Consider the following 10,363-nt stretch of genomic DNA (forward strand, 5'->3'; position numbering starts at 1 on the left):
GGCGGCGGGGGAGGCCGCGCCCGGCGCCGCCGGGGCCCCTGCCGGGAAGCGGCCGCGGGGGAGGCCGCGCTGGGCCCGGCCCGTGGCGGCGCCCCGGGCTCGCGGCACCCGCCGCCTGCTTTGGAAACCGGCCTGTCCCCGCCACGGGCGAGGCGGCGGGCTAGCGCCGTGCGGGGCTCTTGTTTAAGACACAAACTCTCAGCACATTAACTATCGATCCGTAGCATTGACGTCACGGAACAATCAATAATAGCCATTATTGCACCCTCTTTCACGTGAAAAGATTCTAATTTTTAGGTAAAATTAACATTTAAGGGTTGTCCATCCACAGCAGGGCCTAGGTGCGTCAATGCTGCACACGTGCGTGGGCCAAGCACGGCTCTGAGCCTAGGGCTTCCATGCACATCCACATCCGGGATGAGCGCTTCCCTCGGGATCACTGGGTTTGGCAGGGGGAACACAGCCCGGGTGACACTCCCTGGGGATAAGCACAGGGAATAGCACAAAGCACAGGGCTGCAGGACCAGGAGGTGGGTGCAGAAATGCAGCCCCAGTGTTGGCGTGCAGCAAGCGCAGGGTTTGGGCAGTGCACACCGATGAACATCCTTGTGGAAAACTGCATCAGAATAGGCAATAATGGCTGTACCTGATACCTGAAGTTTTGTGTGGTCTCCAGTTTCACTTGACAGCTAAATGTCAGCTCTAGATCATGCACTGTACAAAAAAAAAAAAAAAAAAAGAAAAAAAAAGTGAAAAATAAATACAGGTTCAAGAATGGTAATAATCCGAAGTAATAACATAAGTGAGTGCTGCAATGGATGTGCCAGGTGTGGGGACAGCCAGGTTTCTACAATCTGGTGCACACCTAACACATGCAGGCGTGCGAGTCATGGACTTCCTCGCACCACAGACCTGTTTGGATTATTCCCGGGCATACACTCAGGCAGATATTTCATGTATTTGTTAATTAGGCGTGCCTCATCCACAAAAATATCTTGACAAGTCTCAAAGTCTGTTTAAATAGTTAAAATCTGAGACAGAAGCAGATTTAATTTGCCTGGGGTACTGCTCAGTTTAAAAGTATTAACTAGAACAAAGATCTTCATTTGCCCATGAGCTCCTAAGTGTAATTTTAAACACTCGGTGCAGTTAAACAAATACATTCAAGAGCGTCTACAATAAAGCTGTTCCATGGCCATTTCCTCGCTAAAGCTACACCAGGGCACTGCATCCTGCTTAAAATTCACCCGTTCAGCACAAAGAGCAATTTGGCCGGGGAAATAGAGCATATAAAGCGTGGCCGTAGTAATACCTTGGGAGTTCAGGTGACCCTCGCCGCGCTGTAGACGTGTGCGTGATCTCAGCCACCCTGCGATGGCGTTAAAATAATTGTGATTATTTTACACTTGTCCATCAGTCTGTGGCTTAATGGGTGCCTAATGGATGAGTGGCCAGAGAATCAATAGTATCACATCTTGTCTCTTTGGGATGGGAGAAGCGAATGCTAAAATAAATATTTCGACTGTGCTAAAGATGCAGAAATGATACACGGATCAATACAAACGAGGTTTGTCGGGAGGCAAGGAGGCCTTGCAAGCAGCGAGCAGGGGACCGGGATGTTCTGCCAATTTAGTCTGGTTTACAAGTGCGTGTGTCTCTGCACTTTATAAGCAGCATAATAAATTGCAAAACATTCAACAACTAAATTCTTCCTAATCTAACCAGACAATTCTTAAGCCTTTAATGGGCCCATGATTGTAAAATCATTTCTGTCTGGGTTTTTTGAGCAGTAATCTTCAAATTATGGGTCTGTAACAGCAATAATGGAACGTGTCATAAAAGAGTTTTTCCTCACTGAGTCTATTATTGTAATAATGTATCTCGTCACCTCTACGTTCTGCATTAACCCTTTTTATGAAAATTACCACTAAAGAGCATCTCTCATTTTCACTACATAAGATCCTTGCATCTCTCTGTAAGATAATAGAGTATATAGAACTGAAAGGGAATTTTGCTGCACCATCCTCACACTAGTTCTTTCTTGATCTATCTATATAGCTCATTGGTAACCTTTAAAATGAACTCTTTTTTCTTATTATTCCTTAATAAATTGCTGTTTATGTACATGAGGAAGAGCAAAAAAAGAAACCTGGTAGCTGATATGAGTTTTGCAAGATGCAGGTGATGGGTAAATACTAGCAAGGTGGCATTACAGGAAAGCAAATCCAGATAACAGTTGTCTCACGGGGAAATACAGTAACAAGCACTTTTTTTTCCCCAAGACAATGCAGAGCTGTGATGTTCTTCTGTGATATCCTGAATGCTCAATACAATCTTGAATTTTTAATCAAGCAGACCAGATTATGAGTAGATAATACATTAGGCCAATTGCTTGAAAAATAAAATAATTTTCTCTTGAAAAGGTCCCGTTGTCTAGCAAACCAGCATTAATTGCAGGTTTTTTTTTTCCTTTTTTTGTACTTACCATATGCTAACTAATCTGAAGATCTATAGGTTAGGATTAGAAGCAGATAGTGGTATAATTACAGGTGAAGAACCTGTCTTGCAACCTGTCTTGATTGCAAAGATAATTTGAGGAAGTTTATCAATGTTGCTTATCAAAATCCATTAAACTTCACTTTATAAATAAGTTGCACTGGACAGCGAGTTACTCTGGGCCACGAAGAGAGAGAAGCAACCAGGCCAAGCACAGCACTTTGTCACTGCCCCTGTCAAAACACACAGTCCTTCCCCACAGCTTCAGTCACACTGAGTGCACGCTGGCTCTGCAGTAAGTGGGATGTGCTCCTCAAAATTTAGCTGACTTGTGATGCCACAGCAAAAAAAAATAGGCCTCCTACTTCCCTTAGTGACTTTTATCATTTAATAAAGGTATTTGGATTCATTTAAGTGGTGATGATGTTAACTTTTTTCATCTATGTCCTGGAAAGGCAACTACGGTAATAGTAGAAACTCTGGTCTACTGAAGATGCTAGACTGATTTCTTTCTTCTGCCTGTTCCTTCATATTCGTTGATGAGCAGATTTTGGACAATTTATTTTAATTTACGATAAATCCTTTTATGCTTTGGTTATGTTAGGAGCTTACTCTGTCTGGCTGCTGCAGTCATTATAGGATTTACTATACTACTTGACTTACAAAATCTTTGGTAAATGAGGCTAAAACTCCAAAGCAAGACTCTCTTTGTAGACGCTAGAGGAACAATGTCAGAATACGGCTGAAGTGTGTTTCAGGTGCACGGATGTGTCCTCAGATTCCCTTCATATGCAAAAATTCAGGAAAACAATAGAACTTTCAGCCACTTCACATCTGGTGAAACCCATAGTTGTTTTACTCCTGTTCCACGTGAGAGACTATCACACGGTGTCACAAACAGTCAGTATCTGATTAGTCAAGGGCAGCCTGGCTGCAGGACTTAGGCAGACCGAGCTGGTGATGAGCAAGCTCGTGTCAGCAGGAGCTTGCAATGGAATCATGGATGCTCCCAGTGGTGATGGACGCAGCACCTGTGTACCGGCTCTGCCTCCTGGGAAGGGCCCTCCTGGCCCTGCTTGGGATGCGCGTGGCTAGCAGGGCAGCTGGGAATAGCAGCTGGGAATAGCAGCGTGCTTCCAGACCCCGATGTTCCAGACCCCAGTCAGGGAAAACAAACACGGAGAAATTGGAAGGTGTTGCATGCAGCCAGGCACACATAAAATGGAGCATGCATGGAAAAGCAAAACACGTAATAGAGCTGAAGAGACACCTCAAAATGTGTTCATAGACTGCCTTTTGCATCGTGTGCAGGAGGGCAGAACCAGGTGCAGAGCAGCTTCCCTGCCACGTCAGCGTGGCGGCCAGCCCCGCGGTGCAACGCTGCCCAATGGCAACATGAAATTTGAATTTGCAACCCAGCGCTAGGTCAGCAGGAAAAGCACAACAGAGGAACAAGTACAACCAGGCTCCCGCTGTCTCAGTGACATGCAAATTATTTTGGGTATTATTTCTTCTACTCACTGTGTTGCTGATAGCCAAAGTTTAACTACTATGGCTGCTCTTTTTCATTAAATTTGGCCCAAATGCTTCTTTAGAGCCTATGTTTGGTCCGAAAAGAGGACCTTAGCTAGTGTTTCACCTGTCCCATAGGTTGCAGCTCTCATTGATTAACAACTTACTTCCCTTCATTTGCCTGCTATGGAGTTCTGTTTTTGTAGTGCTCCAGTGGTCAGGGTTTGAGTATATAATGTTCTGCTAGACCCATTTTGCACAGAGCTCTGTATTTCTTATTCATTGCAGTAGCCAATATATTTTTAAAAATCTGATTATTTTACAGAATGAGCGCATGCTTTGAATCAGCTGAAATCATTATTACCAGCCCTTACTCCACATTTGTATATAAGTTCTCAATATAAATTCATGGCACAGTAATTTGGGGGTTCATAAAAATACAAATTTCATCTTATTTCCCAAATGATTGCAAAGCTGCTCTTAATATGCATGGACAGAAAATACGGCAAAAAAATTTGAATTAGGCATCTTTGAGGCCATTCCACAGGAGAGATGAAAAAGGATGCAAGAAGAGTGAACTCGCTTACGAAATTCCCTGTGCTTTTTCACACAGATAATAACAGCAAGACTCATGGTACATATATTAGCAAGGACATATGGGTGACAATCTACAGGCTCATTGGGACAACAAGCAAGCAACTAATTTGAAGGGTAATTTGTAGAAAGGTAGTTCAAAGCAGAAGTAATTTTAAAGCACCTGGAGATGAAATCCCAACCTGCTTTCACAAAGTTTTCCGATTGGGGGGAAATCGTCCAAATGACTTTTGAGACCGATGCTGCCTAACAGTGTATATTGCTGTAATACAACAGCATGTGTAGATATGATGCTGCAGTGAAAGAAGAGCTTTGTAAGCAGAGGAGGTAAAATATCTGTCAAAAAAGTAAAAAAGATGAAATCAAGGAAATACTGAGAAAATGCCTGCCCTTGTATTTCCCTTTTCATTAAGGTAGCCTTCTCAGATCCCCGTTCACATGCATCAACACCCCAGCACAGGACGTATGGAGCTCCCCTGAGCTGACATTTGTTTATTTACCCTTGAGGGCAGCGGTGGAGTGGCTGCATGCACTGCTGCCCAGAGATGTCATCCCTTCCCCGGATATTTATGCGCCTGTCAAAACATCCCAGTTATTCCCTTAATTGAGTGGGAGACAAAGCTGCCAGACAGAGAAGCTGACTACATTAAGGAAAAGCATTCTTTTAACAGAGATAAGGAAATAAAATAAATGAAATGAAATAAAATAAAATAAAATAAAATAAAATAAAATAAAATAAAATAAAATAAAATAAAATAAAATAAAATAAAATAAAATAAAATAATCACCTTTAAAAATTATCAGTCAATAGATATAGAAATAGGCAGATGAGTGAGAAAGTTACAAAACAATGGTGACTAAAAATCACATTGACATATACGTAATTTTATCTTTAATAAATATGTTGTGTCTGTATGGAGTTCTTGGTCTGGAAAAGCTAAAAAAAAAAGCAGGAGATTCAAAGAAAAAACGAATACTGCAACAGACAACAATAATAATGGAATATTTAAATATAGCTTTTTTTTCCTCATACTTTTACACTTTACTTTCTAATGAATTTTTTAGGCAGAAAACAACCAAGCTGGTAGAAAGAACCAGCAGTGTCACAAAATCTAAATTTAAAGTATGCAAGTGCTTTGATCTTAGCAGCTCAGAATAATGCAATATACCTACCACAGAAATTCTTGTGATACTCCACTTGACATATGCATATACAGATATCAGTGTTCAAATATCCTTCATTACAATCTATTTTCCCATGGCAGCTTGCACTTTTGTTCCTCAGTGTCTGGGGAACTGCTGTGAAGATTAAGTTTTTTTTTTTTTAATGTGAATAGAAGAAAAAGTATTATTTATACTTAAATTATAATATACCTTGTCAGAAGCACGTAGAGGCAGATTACGTTGTTTCTTTCAGCCATTCAGCAACCAGTAGCTTTGGGAGTTCACTCTAATTAGCTTTTATGAATCTATCATTATTCACAGACCATACTAAAACAAAAGAACACAAATTTTTATGTACTCATAGCTGTTTTGTTGAGTACTAGAAATTATACCAGCCCATATATCATTCATATATATTTTAGGAAAATATATACATTTTAATATATTATTCTGTTAGAGTAACTTGATCATTTCTAAAAGTGAAAGTAATTATTACGACAATTGTGGTTTTTTATGTTTCTTACACAAAATTATTCTGTTCTAATTATAAGAAAAATTCCTACCAGTTATGTCCACAAAAGTGGCCATATGTGGATATTTTGGCCATATGTGGATATTTTACACTAGCTTAAAAGTACTGATTCAAAAAAATAATATTTAATACCATTGTTTGCATTTAACTAACATGACATTGATCCGTTCCCATAGCCAAAGGCGTGGCAATCACAAATTCAGCTCTTCTTGTTTCCCTTATTGCAGGAATCTTTTGCAATTTCAGGATTAGTGGATTTGTTCTCAATCCTGCATTCACTGAACTTAATGGCAAGGCACCCATTTGCTTTAGCAATACAGGGGTATAAATCACAAACATTTCCTATTTCTCAAAAGCAAGGCACGCGAGCAAGTATCTAACTGCCATGCAATTTTAAATATTTCATCCCATCTCTCTAGATCTACTGGAAGTCTAGCAATCCCAGCTGGAAATTGCACTTACTGCAGTGTGCACGTTGAGCTCTGTGCATTGCAGACCATGCTCTCCAGCACAGCAGGGCTCCTGCCCCTTTGCACAGGGCTCCCTGGGCAAAATGGTAAAGCAAAAAACATCAGTGACATCTAAATATTGATGTGCAAGTGTTCATAACTTTAACACTACCACAGCCTAACCTTGTTTCAGAAATATTTATATTTCCCATATATTTATATGCCCTCTTCCCCAGGGACAAGTTTCACTCCAGTGACCATTGCTGGGTACTTTTCCTGAAGTTCTCCACAGGAAAGAACAAATACAGAGCTAAGAGATTTGGATCCATTGCAGACTGTACAGTGCCCACCAATAGCTCTCCAGCCAAACTAGCTGTGATCAGTGTCAGGCCTGAAGCCAGTGGTGCCAAGACAGCCCCAAATCTATTTTTATGCTCTCCTGAAGGCCCCATGTTCAGAGCTGCTGAAATACAGAAACCAGCAGCAGCCGTCTAATCAATTTATGTGAAATCACTCGGAAATTATTAAATCAGAGATTCAACATGCTGGTACCAAAAGAAATGGCTAAATCCTTCTCTTATTTCTACAGGAGGAGAACTGAATTGGACTGCTACATCAAATGCAGTGTCACGGGTTTTACTAGCGTCTTTCTAAGCGTGGTGCTAACTCAGTGCAGCTTTGGGCTCTCAACAGTCCAGTCAAAACCTGCATTTGCAACTCCTGGTTCATAAATCCTGCCCAAACCTTCCCAATTGTGTTTCCCCAGACCTCTGTCAGACTGAGAGGCAAGAAGAAATGGCAGGGGAGCTCACATGGGAAGAGTATGAGAGCAGAACGTGAAGGTTACTCTGTCCTCACTGTCTTAGATCAGGGCAGACTTTGGCCATGGCAACCAGTTTCATTTAATGACTTTGCTAGAAATATCTTGAATAAATTTCCTCGGTCAAAGGAATGTGAAATAACATGATCCTGGTACCTGAAAAAGCTGTGTGACTCTAACCTTTGTCACAATTCAGATATGAATTTTCAATATTAGTTGTGGTAAAATATCATCAGAAAAGCTCTGCAGCTTCCCTAGGCGACAACTCAGCTCTGCTCCCTCTTGGGCAAGGCCTGTGCGAGGGATCCTCATCCTCAGTCTTAGGGAAGCAAAGAGCAGATACAAACACCACCCTTGTCTTTGTGCCAGTCTGCAGCTGACAGCACAGGAAAAAATTCTGCCCACACGGCCTGGGTTGATTCATCTTTCCTTCCATTCACAATGAATCACCTTCTCTATTATCTGCTTTTTATTGAATGAAAACCTGACTTCAGCACTGACAGTGGGAGTTTTGCTGTTGGCGTCAGTGAGGTCAGTCCTTGATTACCTCACCAGTTGAAATTAAAAATACCTGTGTACATTTAAACCTTAATCATAACCTAAGTACAGCTGCTTGAAGGAAAGGAAGGACCTGTTAGAAGAAGAATGAGACACTTCTCTTTCCCCAGCAGCTCAGACGTTACCTTCCCAGTGGCTTGGAGCGGGGGAGGCTCTTGGCTTTGCTCTTGGTGCCAAACACGATAATTTGGCAGTGGCTGTTGCTTAAGTTAATTGGTTCCTAACGGCGAAGTCCACCTCCTCACCAGCCGTGGCCTCAAGCACCTACAGCATGAGTCTCCTGTGAGGGGAGCCCACATGGTTTCCAGCCTGTATTAGCCCTCCGCAAAAACAGGATATTAAAAACTGTGCTTATGTATACACACATGTTTATTATTCCATTTATTCATATCCTATTGGAACAGAAGTATAAGCTTAAGCTGAAAACAAATTCCATTGTCATGTCTCCATAACCTAATAAATCCAAATCGTCAAAATAGTCAATGCACTAACAAAAGAGGAGAAGGAATAAGCCAGGTCTCACGCAGAAAGCTAGGGCACCTTTAAGACAGAAACCTGGATAATGTGAACCAAATACAACCAAAGAAGGGATATTTTTCAGAGCAAAGAACATCTCCAAAAGGTACAGCTGCCTCACCTATCTCTCTGGTCCTAAGCAGACCCCTAAGTTTTCTGGCTATGGATTTTAGCCTTTTGGAAGGAAAAATCTCACACATAACTTTGCTTTGTAGGTGACCTGTCTCCCTGCTTGGAGCATCTTTGTTCTCACTCGGAGCCGAAACAGCTGAGCTCTCAAACACACAGACAGAATTTGCTTGCAAACGCGCAGGCCGCAGCAGCCCACCCCAGCGCTCCGATGCCGAGGGCCGATCCGTGACATCCCGGCGCGTGTGCCGGAGCGGCAGCGCCCGGCCGGGCCTGGCACAATGCGGCCCCGAGGGTCGCTCCTGCCAAGCGGGGTTAGCGGCCGCGTGCCTCGGTCAAGTGTCTTCACCCGAAGCCTCGTGTGCGGCCGCGGCAGCGCCAGCGGCAAAGGGCTTTGCCGCTGCCCACCACGTGTCCCTGTCCCTCCTGCGTGCGGGGGAGCCAAGTGCGAAACTCGAGTTGATGGGCTCTGCGTGGGAGAGTGGAGAGCCCAGCCCCAGACGACCCCACGCACAATTGTTAAGGTGTCAGGAAAACCCTTGGTCACCACAGCATGGGAGCTGAGGATGGCTGCTTGGAGCAATCCCTGCAGCGTCTACAGTGTCAGATGCTGCATTTTAATGTTTTCACTGTGTTTCTTGCATAAAGGCTAAGTGATGAGGGGTCACTTCACGTGAGGGCTATTCAGCAGTACCTTGACTGAGTCTCAATAGCTGAATTCACCAAAACTGGACAGCCTTGGGCCCACAGTTTGGCTAAAATCACACAGCCACAGAACATAGCGAAACAGAAAATTTTTAAAGTATTTTCTAAATACCGATTATAACTACCTGCTGTACTTACCTCTTTTCCGGGTGAGTGAGGGGATGTGAGTACCACAGCTCAGGAACCTACCTCATGAAGGCAGCTCTAGAAAAACTTGCTGTCAAGCTCCTGCCTCACTCACTCTACGGAAAACTACACAGAGATGTTACTAGAGAGAATTCACTTGGAGAAGCCCAGATCAGAGGTAAAACCCCTGGGTACAAACAAAGGCAAAAGAAGAGTCTCAGTAATGACAAGTGACAAATTCCATACGCCACGTAGCCAGTATCGACTCAGACCATGGGAAGGGGAAAAGGGAATGGAAGCACTGGCTTCATTTACCCCGCTGAGAGCCTGGTGAAAATAGAGACAGGAAATGAGGAACATAGGAATAGTCTTTGTCCTTTATGGATGAAAAATCTCAGAAAAGCAACAACTGTGTTGAAAAGATGAAGCTCCTTGTGCCACATGTGCGTCCCATGGGAAGCGGCACCGCCAGGCACAGAGAGTGGCTGCGCGATGTGCAGGGGGCAGCGTCGCCCCCCTGCGGAAACGGCTGCAAAAAAAAACACGGTGGAGGAAGAAGGGGAAAAAAAAAAAAAAAAAAAAAAAAAAAAAAAAAAAAAAGCGGATGGGGGGAAGTAAAAAGGCACCGCTGGGATTCGAACCCAGGATCTCCTGTTTACTAGACAGGCGCTTTAACCAACTAAGCCACGGCGCCCCGCGCTGGCTCCTGCTGCCGCGCAGCGCCACCACATCGGCCACTGCAGCGGACGAGCCTCGCCCGCG

The 10,363-nt window shown here is 43.4% G+C and overlaps 1 non-coding gene across 1 annotated transcript; it reads right to left on the minus strand.

Annotated features, from left to right (window-relative positions):
* Window positions 1–10,221: 10,221 nt before the first annotated feature.
* On the minus strand, window positions 10,222–10,295 carry TRNAT-AGU. The gene has a single exon. It is a non-coding gene; the product is annotated as a tRNA-Thr (tRNA).
* Window positions 10,296–10,363: the final 68 nt, after the last annotated feature.

The sequence above is a fragment of the Nothoprocta perdicaria genome, unplaced genomic scaffold (assembly GCF_003342845.1).
Source record: "Nothoprocta perdicaria isolate Ctin4 unplaced genomic scaffold, notPer1 scaffold_30, whole genome shotgun sequence".
Classification (NCBI taxonomy): domain Eukaryota; kingdom Metazoa; phylum Chordata; class Aves; order Tinamiformes; family Tinamidae; genus Nothoprocta; species Nothoprocta perdicaria.